This window comes from Vulpes vulpes, chromosome 10, assembly GCF_048418805.1.
Source record: "Vulpes vulpes isolate BD-2025 chromosome 10, VulVul3, whole genome shotgun sequence".
Lineage (NCBI taxonomy): Eukaryota > Metazoa > Chordata > Mammalia > Carnivora > Canidae > Vulpes > Vulpes vulpes.
The window spans coordinates 97,622,555-97,634,840 of NC_132789.1; the positions used below are offsets into that span (position 1 = coordinate 97,622,555).

Here is a 12,286-nt window from a genome sequence, read left to right on the forward strand (position 1 = left end):
CTATTTAATTTTAAATATATGGAAAATTAAAAATGTCAAATGGCCATACCTGCTCAATTTCACATTTTAAGTTAACAAGTAGGAAGAAAAAGCATGAACACTGTCCTAACCAGTTCTCTCCCAGACTAGAAACCTTTTCAGTGAAAAATTTAAAGTAGTGATTTAAAACATATCCTCATCATATATTACTTCCTTCCTTCATTCTCTCATTCATTTATGCCTAAAATCTTAGACATGTGAAAACACAAAACGTATAGGAGTGAAACTATGTTTGAAGTGGGAGCAGACCCTTTAAGCTTGGTCACAATCCAACCAGATGGTCCACTGAGGCTCTATATAGCTTAGTTTTAAAAAAATATGCTTTAAAAATGTGGCCAAGGTGCCTTAGGACAAGACATCTGTTTATTACATTTTAAATCTTACTCTGCTTTGGGAGAGGGTGATGGGAAGGACGGCAGTTGGCTGCCTTTACTGGAAGAAACAATGGGGTAAATGCATATTGATTTTTAATTACTGAGAACAACAAAAACGTTGCTTTATAGTTATGATGATGTCCATGTAATAAACATGTCTGAAGTCTCAAAAGAATACCCCTTGATAAACTTGCTGCTTGAGTTTTGAAGATGCAAGCTGCTACAGTTGTCATCAGGCAGCAAATATCTGTCCTAAAGAATACAGGTATAAGAAAAAAAAGCACTATATTAAGTTAGTTTTAAAAATATATATATTGTATTTATTTATTTGAGAGAGAGAAAGCAGGGGGAGGGACAAGCAGATCCCCAATGAGTAGGGAGCCTGACGAGGGGGTTCAACCCCAGGACCCGGAGATCATGACCTGAGCCCAAAGGCAGATGCTTAACTGAATGAGCCACCCAGGTGCCTCTAAGTGACCTTTTTCAAAAAAGAATTACTTGTTTGTAGACTACTTGTATTTACTTATTTTGTTCACTATAAGTAAAGAGAATGATGGTATAGAAAAACAATTTAAGAGAGCATTATGTCAGGAATGGTAAAGGGTCTTGAGATTTTACCCTACTTGCAAGAGAATTAGTTGGCCACCATAGTTTCATGGATGTTGGCGTAAGACATGAGACTCCAGGGTCGGAGGCGGATGACCTTATTCCTCACAGCAACAGCCATAGCCAGAGGATTAACATTTGTGCCAGCTCCTTCCACAAGTTAACACAGAGAGGGCCTGGTGCTAACCTGCATACTCAAAGGTCTGCATTACAGGACAGGAACCCTGAGCTTACAGGCTTTTTATAAAGGATGGTAAGCTCCCTGACCTTGTCTGAGAGAGACATTATCTTCTTTATACTGGACAGTAAACAAATTGCGTTTGCTCTTGATGGAGACACTATTTCTATCTTCCAAGGCTGTCTGCTCTACAAATATCTTTGAAAAGATAGTTTAGAACAAAGTCAGGCAGTGCCTCTGCTCACAAGATACGCCGAATGCAAGACACCCATGGAGAATTGTCTTCTGACACATTAAGCATACAGATGGGAAGGGGAGCTGGGTAAATAATTATTAAAAATTTACATAATTTGGTCTCCATTTTTTGAATAGCTAATTACTATTTCTAAAATTTATATGAGAAAACATTAAGAAACTCTAACTGAGCCTTTGGCACATAGTTGAAGCTTACTTAATAAGTGTCTTTTGAATACGTGTATGAATTAATAGTAATGATTTTCTTTTAAGTCGAGATGAAGGGACATTTAGTAGCATCCCTAAAACATTCACTGAAGCCTCATTAGAGAATGTAAGAGTGAGCCAGAGAGCCACCATATGTCAGGCAGCCAGGAACCAACACCATCAGAGAAGTGTTCACAGGCAGCATGAATAATTCAGCCAGAAAAAGAACCGCTTACCTACTCAAAATTTGATCTCTGGTCAAACAGCATAGGAACACTCCTGATGTTCCTCACCAACTTGTATTAACGCTAACTTTTGACGCTTCAATTAAATGGTTTCACCTATATCCCTTTTTTCCTTGCATAATCCCAGAAAATAAAGCAGTATGAGATGGTGATTCAGAATTACAAGGCCCCTCAGGTACAAAGTAATATTATTCCCTCTTAGGGACAGTGGGCTAACATCATTCTTCAGGACTCAGCTAACTATGAGAAGAAACCTTCCTCCAAGGCTGGGGTGGTTTGGCAATTTTCCCTCTATGTTATCACAGCATCCTGATTGTAGCATTTGGCACTTTGCACCGTAGTTGTCTAAGTATTTGTCAAAATCGCCACATAAGTATTTATTTATGTACATTTAAAGCAAGAGTTGAACGATAATCTCATCCTCATACTCAACATGCTCAGTGCAAAACTATACAGATTATAGAATCAAGGATTAATAAATGAAGAGATAAGTTTCACTGTCAACCTCTGTACGAATGGAGATAGGTACACACTGAAGTCACTTTAAAACCATCTTGCTGAAAGATGAGAAGCGCACTCATTCACACACGTGCACATATATGCAGTCCCACCTACAAACAAGCATGTAGAACTTACGCATTTGCAATGACTAGAAAATTTGCAGCACCAAAGTCTCCAGTAGTTGAGATGATTAAGATGTCTACGTACACAATTATGATAATAATGACCTCGAATCCTGTAGCTTCATTGTCACCTTTACCCCTTTACCTCTTTCAAGATGCCAATTAAACCTTCCTTTAAACAGGAATGAATCATTTCAGGACAAGCTGCCTTCCTGAGCTAGCGACGCTTCCTGGGTGCTTGATGAACTGGCTCAAAAGGTGATGCCTGGTAGATGAGAAGTACCATATTTGCTACGGAAAGGCAATCATCTCAACCTAACCATAGCAACTATAATCTGAAATAAAAGTGAGGCTACATCTATGTCTCTGCAGTTAATTGTTTGTGTGGTTAGCCACTGCCCTCCAAAAGGAGCACAGTGCAGGTGGGAGGCAGGAAGGGCAGAGGATGTGTTTGAGGGTTTCCATCTCTCAGTCTGCTGGCCCACATACTTAGGAAAGTCCCCTGTTTGATGCTGTGGAAGTTCTTCTTCTGAAGAAGGTGGTATAGGGACAGCTGGGGCGACCAATGTTTGCTTTTGATCTTCTGAGTTTCCTGATGTATGAGTAGATGCTTTAATTGCATACATTGCGAGAGGGTATGCTCAGTGAGTGCCTGAGTTATCACTTGAATGCAGGAAATACACGGACAACGCCCCTTGACTCTCTCAGGACTAACCCTTGACCCCCTCATTTGCCCTCACTGCAAAGACATGACCCCCCACTACCTGACAATCAGCACATATGAAAATGGGAGATAAAAGTTCCCAGCAGAAGTGGTTCAATGACTTTGCTGTGAGTAGCACTGTTGGACACTGAAATTGCTGTTTTGTGAAATAAAAATGATTTTCTAAAACCAATCATAAAATACAGTGTACGAACACTTCCCTCTGATTGCACCTTCCTATTTTTCTTTGTGTCTTCTTGCTTTCCGTTAAATTTATGTTAAATATATATTGTGTTGAAAAAGAATCAAGAATAATTTCCTGTTCTATTCAAGTTAGTGTTTATTAGCATGCAGTTAATTATGACAACAGTAACCGTGATGATAAGAGCAAGAAGAACAGAGACTACAGGATTCAGTTGGGATCTGATTGTTTTGTTTGTGCCGCAGCACTGTCTGGTAGTCAGGAAGGTTGAACTCTGCTTCCAGCTTGGTAGTAATCAGTCAAGCAATTTTTTTTTTTTTAGTCAAGCAATTTGGATTAATCATTTTTTTCTTTGTGCTTCAGTTTTCTGGTCTGTAAATGGTAATATAAAGTATCCCATCCTTATTGTCTTTAGGGATTTCTGAGAATCTAAGAATGTCAATCATCTTCTTGGAATTCCTTCATCATACAGTATTTTTCTTGGTTTCCCCCAAACTGTCCTTCTCTGGCATTCCTTCCAAAATTCTTATAATTCTCACCTGGGCAGGTATAATAGCCTTATTGTTGATCTCCCTCCTACATCTCTGCCTTCCATCTATTTTATCCACAGTTGGCAAATCAGTCTTCCTGACTACTATCCCAGCACTTATCTGATCAAAAATAGCTGATTTTCTCAAGTGCTTGAAAAAGATAATTGAACACAATGAGAAATTACCATCTCACATGGACAATGATGACTCTCTTCCCCCACAGCCCTGGTACCACATAATTGGGAGGTGGGAGTCATCCAAGCTCCTTAAGTTTTTCTAGATAATTCCCCTACCCTCCTGCCTAAAAATAAAAATGTGTATCACCAAATCACACCATCCACATGAATTCAATTGCTGCCAGTTCACCCTTGGTCCACTCCCCTTCATTTCTTGAATATTTGAGTTCTTATCCCATTGTTCACTCTACTATTCCTAAATATATCTTGGCAATTTCAATATCCACATTAATAACCATTTAAACACAGTGGCCTCTAAGTCCCTTGATCTCACCCCTTGAACTAACCCATCATGACCAATCTCTGCTGAGTCATACTACATGTACCTTGTCATTTCCAGAAGCAACATTATATCATTAATCTCAAGATAAGACATCTTACTCCTTGCATAGTACTTCATATCTTTCTAACTTTAGATATGTGACTCCAATAATTCTTTAGTCCCACTGGGATATATAATTTACTGAACCTACCCTCATTTTCTGTCCCTTGCCTAATTTATGCTCTCACCTCTATCCTTATAAAACCTAAATTTCAAAGTCCATCATTATTACTCACTTATATCCATTCATCACCTCATTCTTTGCATTTTCATTACTCTTCATACCTGGAAAAATTCCAACATTGGTAAATTCCATCTGATGCCTATTCAGTATCTATCTGAAGATACTAAGAAAAACAAAAACAAAACAAAACAAAACAAAAAAAGAAAAACAAAAACAATTGTGCTAACTGGTCTCCACTTCAGTTAAGACTACTTACTTCAAGTGGACCCAGCAATTACACTGCTATCTGGAGTTCTCTTTCCACACTTCTGCGCTTCCTCCCCAGCCTTGTGTTCATATTGTGACTTGGCTTACTGTGGCTCTAAGAAAATACAGGAACTTCAGATAATCCCCACCACTCCATCTATCCAACAAATTGCAACTGTGCTCATGTATCTATCTTCCTCCTTTTCCTATGAATAATTTTTCCCTGACCCTATGTAAGCCCATGCCCTCTAGTGCTCTACTTGAGTACCACTCATCTCCTCATTTAAGATTTTATTTATTTATTTATTTATTTATTTATTTATTTATTTGAGAGAGAGAGAGAGAGTCGTGTGTGTGTGTGTGTGTGTGTGTGTGTGTGTGTGTGTGTCAACACGATCAAGTAGAAGAGCAGAGAGGGGAGGGAGAGAATCGGAAGCCGACTCCACATTCAGCATGGAGCCTGATGCGGTGGTCTATCTCATGACCAGGAGATCATGACCCAAACTAAAACCAAGAATCTGACACTTAACTGACTGAACCACCCAGGTACTCCAACCCATTTCTTCGTATCCAGAACACCATTCCAATAATTTTCTGCTTCTTCCAATATCATCAGTGTCTTTCTACTTCACTCTTTCCATTAATGTACAAATACATTTTAATTTCTTCATATTAAATAGACAAACTACCTTATCCTATAGTAGCTACTCTGTTCCTTTGATTCCTACTCATCAAAAAGTTGCCCAGAGTTCCTTTTTTAAAATTATGTCCTCTTCCCTGATTTCATTATCCAATTGTAACTAGACTTTTACTTCTACCATTTAACTAAAACTTCTCCTATCAAGGTCACTAATGGCTCCACATAGTTAAATTTAATGGTTAGTTGTCAGTTTTCACTTTATAAGCAGCACTTTATATGATTGATTATTCTGTTTCTTGAAACACTCTTCACTTCGCTTCTAAGATATGGTACTCTCCTCATTTTCCTCCTATATCCTTATCCTCTGTGTCCATTCCCTTTGCCAATTCTACTTCATCTCCCTTTCTAAACATATGAACACCCCAAAGCTCTGTCCTCAGACCTCTGTTCTTTATCTGGGCTCAATCTTTGGCTGATATTAACAGTCTCATTGTGTTTTAAACACAATCTAAATGTGGATGATTCCTAAATGTCCATATCCTGACCCTCTCTTCTGACCTCCAGATTCATACATACCCCTCAATTCTTGAAATCTTCATTGGAATATCTAATAAATAGCTCAAACATATTTGGAAATAGACTCCCAATCTCACCCACCACTACACACACACACACACACACACACCTGCTTTTCCCATCCTTACTAAATAGCAACATGGTAGGTACATTTTGCTATTCAAGCTATGCTATTTTTCAAACACACCAGGCATGCTGCAAGTCGGGGCTTTTGCAATGATCTTCCTCAGCCATGAAGTCAGTTTCCCAGTATCAACATAACTTGCTCTTTTCATGCTCTTTGTCTTTACTCAAATGTTACCTTCTCAGTGAGATCTTCATTGATCCCCTTCCCCAGAAATCCTTATCTTTCTGTTCTGATTTGTTTTTATCCAATAGATAAGTTTTTTATATTAATTTTTATTGTCTTCCTACTCCACTAGGATATGAACTCCATGAAGATTTGTTCCCTGCCAAACCTCAAGCTCAGAATAATGACTGGTACATAGGAGACTCTGAAAATATACTTGTTGAAGAATGAATTCTGACTGCCACTCTATTAAATTTAAGAATTTAGGGAGAACTGGCAAGCAAACATATTATATTCCTATTTACAGAATTTATCTCTTCAAAAACTTCTTTTTCAATGTTTCCATATGGTGACCGTTCTGATCTAACAACTGCTCTTGCTTCTGTAACCTCTTTCCCAGGATATGCAATCCCCACAATAGGCTCTGGCTTAAAAAATAGTACTTAAGGACTTACCCTGTAGTTGGCTTCTGTAAATGAGTCTAATAAGGTAAACAACAAAGAGAAGGTTAAAGATCTCTTTGGGGCACCTGGGTGACTCAGTCAGTTAAGCATCTGCCTTTGGCTCAGGTCATGATCCCAGGATCCTGGAATCCAGTACCGCACTGGGCTTCTTGCTCAGCGGGAGCCTGCCTCTCCCTCTCCCTCTCCTTCTCCCTACCGCTCCCTCTGCTTGTGCTTTCTGTCTCTTTGTCAAATTAATTAATTAATTAAAAAATTTCCTAAAAAAGATTTCTTTAATCCTAATTACTATTGATTTAATCTATTCCATAAACATCTTTTTTATATAATGGTTGTCATCTATTGGTTATAGAAAGGTAACCAAAGACTGTATGTGATAGAAAATCAACATTGTAGCTGATAGAAGCAGTGAGAAAGTCTTAGTTAAGATGTTCTGTCTTCGGGGATCCCTGGGTGGCGTAGCGGTTTGGCGTCTGCCTTTGGTCCAGGGTGCAATCCTGGAGACCGAGGATCGAATCCCACATCGGGCTCCCAGTGCATGGATCCTGCCTGTGTCTCTGCCTCTCTCTCTCTCTCTCTCTCTCTGACTATCATAAATAAATTTAAAAAAAAGATATTCTGTCTTCAATTCAGTTTGACTTAACATATGTTAGAATGCTTACATGTTTTGTATTATGGAAGGCACTAAGGGAATACAGACCTGCTGGTTCTAGAAAACTTTAAACCGAAAGGTTAGACATATCATAAACATGTATATTAATGGATCAACAATGAATTAAATGTCAATGCTGTGGTTTAATCATTAATAGTTAATTTTAAGAATGGTTCCATTCTTTTACACAGGACACAAAGATAAACTCAAAATGGACGAAAGATCTAAATGTGATACAAGATTCCATCAAAATCCTAGAGGAGAACACAGACAACACCCTTTTTGAACTTGGCCACAGCAACTTCTTGCAAGATGCATCCATGAAGGCAAGAGAAACAAAAGAAAAAATGAATTATTGGGACTTCATCAAGATAAGAAGCTTCTGCACAGCAAAAGAAACAGTCAACAAAACTAAAAGACAACCTACAGATGGGAGAAGATATTTGCAAATGACCTGTCAGATAAAGGGCTAATATTCAAGATCTATAAAGAACTTATTAAACTCAACAACAAAGAAACAAATAATCCAATCATGAAATGGGCAAAAAGACATGAACAGAAATTTCACAGAGGAAGACATAGACATGGCCAACATGCACATGAGAAAATGCTCCACATCACTGGCCATCAGGGAAATACAAATCAAAACCACAATGAGATACCACCTCACACCAGTGAGAATGGGGAAAATTAACAAGACAGGGAACAGCAAATGTTGGAGAGGATGTGGAGAAGGGGAACCCTCTTGCACTGTTGGTAGGAATGTGAACTGGTGCAGCCACCCTAGAAAACCGTGTGGAGGTTCCTCAAAGAGTTAAAAATAGATCTTCCCTATGACCCAGCAATTGCACTGCTGGGGATTTACCCCAAAGATACAGATGCAGTGAAACGCCGGGAGACCTGCACCCCAATGTATATAGCAGCAATGTCCACAATAGCCACACTGTGGAAGGAGCCTCGGTGCCCATCGACAGATGGTGGATAGAGAAGCTGTGGTCTATGTATACAATGGAATATTCCTCAGCCATTAGAAATGACAAATACCCACCATTTGCTTCGACGTGGATGGATCTGGAGGGTATTATGCTGAGTGAAATAAGTCAATCGGAGAAGGACTAACATTATGGTCTCATTCATTTGGGGAATATAAAAATTAGTGAAAGGAAATAAAGGGAAAGGAAAGAAAATGAGTGAAAATATCAGTGAGGGTGACAAAACATGAGAGACACCTAACTTTGGGAAATGAACAAGGGGTAGTGGAAGGGGAAGTGGGCGGGGGGTTGGGGTGACTGGGTGATGGGCACTGAGGGGAGCACTTGGGATGAGCATTGGGTGTTATGCTATATGTTGGCAAATTTAACTCCAATAAAAAAAATTAAAAAAAAAAAGAATGGTTCCAAGATGACAAAAGCAAAACTCTTTAAGCAATGCCAGATATTTATGGCAGGTTAAGGTCTATCTACCATAAAAAAAAAGCTAGATAGTCACGGCACAATTTTATGCCAAATTGTTGAGAACCTTTACAATCATACTTATTGACTGTAAATGATACATACTATGGTATCATCATAGAGTAGTAAATAGATGACCTGGGTTAAACTGGCTTTGGCAAGGATAGACTTGCTGGATGACCCTTTTTTATCTCTGACAAAACCCAAATACAATACAATGGAACAAAAGCCAAGATCTCTGGCAAAAGCCAAAGACAGTACAATGGAGTAAAGGTAGTCTTTCAACAAATGGCACTGCAGCAACTGGACATATACATAGACCTTAAACTCTTCACAAAAACTAACTCAAAACTGATCATAGACATATGTAAAATGCAAAACTATAAAACTCCTAGACAATGACATAGGAGAAAATCCATATGACCTTGGGTATGGTGATGGCATTTTAAATACAAAACCAAATGCACAATCCACAAAAGAAAGAATTAATAAGCCAAAGTTCATTAAAAGTAAAAATTTCTGATGTCCTCAAGATAATGTCAAGAGAATGACAAGACAAGCTAAAGACTGGGAGGAAACATTTGCAAAAGACGTATCTGGTGAAGGGCTGTTACCCCAAATATACAAAGAACTCTCAAAACTCAACAAAAGGAAAACCAACAACCTGATTAAAAAATTGATCAAAAACCTTAACAGACACCTCACCAAAGAAGATATACATATGGTAAAAAAATAAAAAGCATAAGAAGAAATGTTCCATGTCGTATGTCATCAAGGAAATGCAATTTAAAACAACAGTGATATACCACTAGATACTTATTAGAATGGCCAAATCCAGAACACTGATAACACCCAATGCTGGCAATGATATTAGGGCAACAGGAACTCTCATTCATTGTTTCTCAAAATGCAAAATGGTATAGCCATTCTGGAAGACAATTTGGCAGTTTCTTACAATATTAAGCATACTCTCACCATAGAATCCAATAATCATACTTTATATTTACCCAAATGAGCTATAAAACTATGTACACACAAGAACCTGCACGCAGATATTTATAGATGCTTTTATTTTACTCATAACCACCAAAATTTGGAAGCAACAAGATGTCCTTCAGTTAGATGAATAGGTAAATAAACTTTGGTGCATTCAGACAATGGGATATTATTGAGTGCTAAAAAGGAAGGGGCTATCAAGCCATGAAATGACAGGGAGGAAACTGAAATGCGTATTTCTGAGTAAAAGAGGCCAATGTGAAAAGACTACATATCTTATGGTTGCAAATGTATGACATTGTGGTAAAGGTAAAACTATGGAGACAGTAAAAAGATGAACAGCTGCCAGTAGCTGGGGATTAGAGGAAGGAATAAATAGAGGGAGCACAGAGGTTATTTCAGGGCAGAGGGTGAAGATACTCTACATAATACCATAATGACGGACATATGTCATTATTCACTCCCATAGAACGTACACACCCAGAGTCAACCCTAATGTAAACTAAGGGATCTAGGTGGAGATGTGTTGACACAGGTTCATCGATGGTAACGAAGAGAAGCACTGTTGTGGGGAATGTTGATAACGAGGGAGGCTATGCATGTGCTGGGCAGAGAGTATACGGAAAGTCTCTGTACCTTCCCCTCAATTTTTTTGTGGACCTTAAACTACTCTTAAAAAAATAAAGTCTTATTAGTAAAAAAGAAGTTACCTTTCTCTTCTGTAAACTGATGATCATACTATCTTAAAGGTTGTGATAAAGATTTAATATGAGGTAAACAAGTCGCCTAGTGTACAGAGGATTTCAGTGGTACTTATTGTTAGTAGCAGTAGGGCTAGTGCACGCCCTGTTCTTGGCATAGTATAGCTCACTAACCTGATGGCAAGCCTTTTATTCAGCCTTTTTTTTATGAATGTAGGTGTCTTTATTAATATTTGGTCACCTGTCTTGTACACAGTCCTTTTTATTTGCCTCTGGCTCTCATTAGATTTACTGCCCCTAGGGGCAGGACCAGCCTTCTCTCTTTTTTGCAGCTCCATAGAGCACCCAAGGCAGCATACTTATCCCACACAGAGAGTTTTAATAAGTTTTCAACCCTGGGGATATTTTTTCAGAGTTAAACTTGTTATAGAAAGACACAGACTGACAAATGGGCTGCAAAGGCATGGGCAGTAAAGATTTACAGCAGGAATGGCATTTCTCTTCCCTGTAGAGCAATTGGTGTATTCTACTTCAGATATTCAGAGGTTTTGCAAAATTTATGGGACTAACCAAGGCATCTATAATCTCCCCCTTTATCCCATCTACTGAAGCACTCATTTCAGGAACTCCAGAATAAACAACAGTGTGAGTACGGCTCTGCATCAAGTGCTTGACTGCTGTTGTCTTTTATGTCTAAAAGCTCTAGTTCTCTAAAATTAATACTAAATAAATTCCATTTTTCCATGTGGAGAATGGAATTATATCACATCACTTAAGTGAAAAATTCTGCTGTAAAACTGCTGGATGAGCAGAAAAAATGTTGCCAGTGGGGAACAACCTCAGCTCATTAGTATTTTTCACATCCCCAAATACCTCCTCAAAGAGGGGCAATGAAAAGTCTGTGGGAATGGATGAGAACACAAGTCAAAAGCACTGTTAGATATACTCGACAATGCTCGAAAACAAGATATTACTGACAAAACATCAAAGCAGACCAACATGGCTATTGCCATGCACACCTTTAGACCCCACAGGGATCTCTCAATTAGCTCTACAGGTGTAATACTGAGCATTACCATCAGAGAGTGAGAATTCAAAAAAAAAAAAACTACTTAAATATTAAGAAAGCAATACACATCCTTTCAAGTGTTTTGATACCATAATTAGAGACAGTTGATCACACAGACCAAGCGAACGCTATCGCTGGCTCACAGGGTACCCTAAGTGGTGCTGGAACAGTGAATATATCAAACTGCAGACGTGAAGTATTTTATACTTACTGATTGTTGGCCCTTCTCTTAATGAGAAAATCTTAGAGACGCAATTTTCATCATAATGTAATTTGCATACATTTGTTCAAACCACCTATTGCATCTTTAATGCCTTTTTCACGCCTAAACAAAGAGCTCCAGGGAGGAAATTCTCAGTGTGCGCTTCTAGAAAAGCCCAAACTGTTCGATTAAAGATTTCCAGACTGAGGGAATAACTGCAGTTGTCATCTTTGCATCAAAAGGAAATAATCATAAGTGACTCTGTTTCTAGAATGGATCCAATTGCCAATCACAGTAAGCGTATTATTATTATTATTAAT

At 38.5% G+C, this 12,286-nt stretch overlaps 1 protein-coding gene across 4 annotated transcripts in view; it reads right to left on the reverse strand.

Moving 5' to 3' along the window:
* Positions 1–12,286, reverse strand: part of MARCHF1 (membrane associated ring-CH-type finger 1) — an 800,787-nt gene that overhangs the window by 332,037 nt on the left and 456,464 nt on the right. The window lies entirely within an intron of this gene.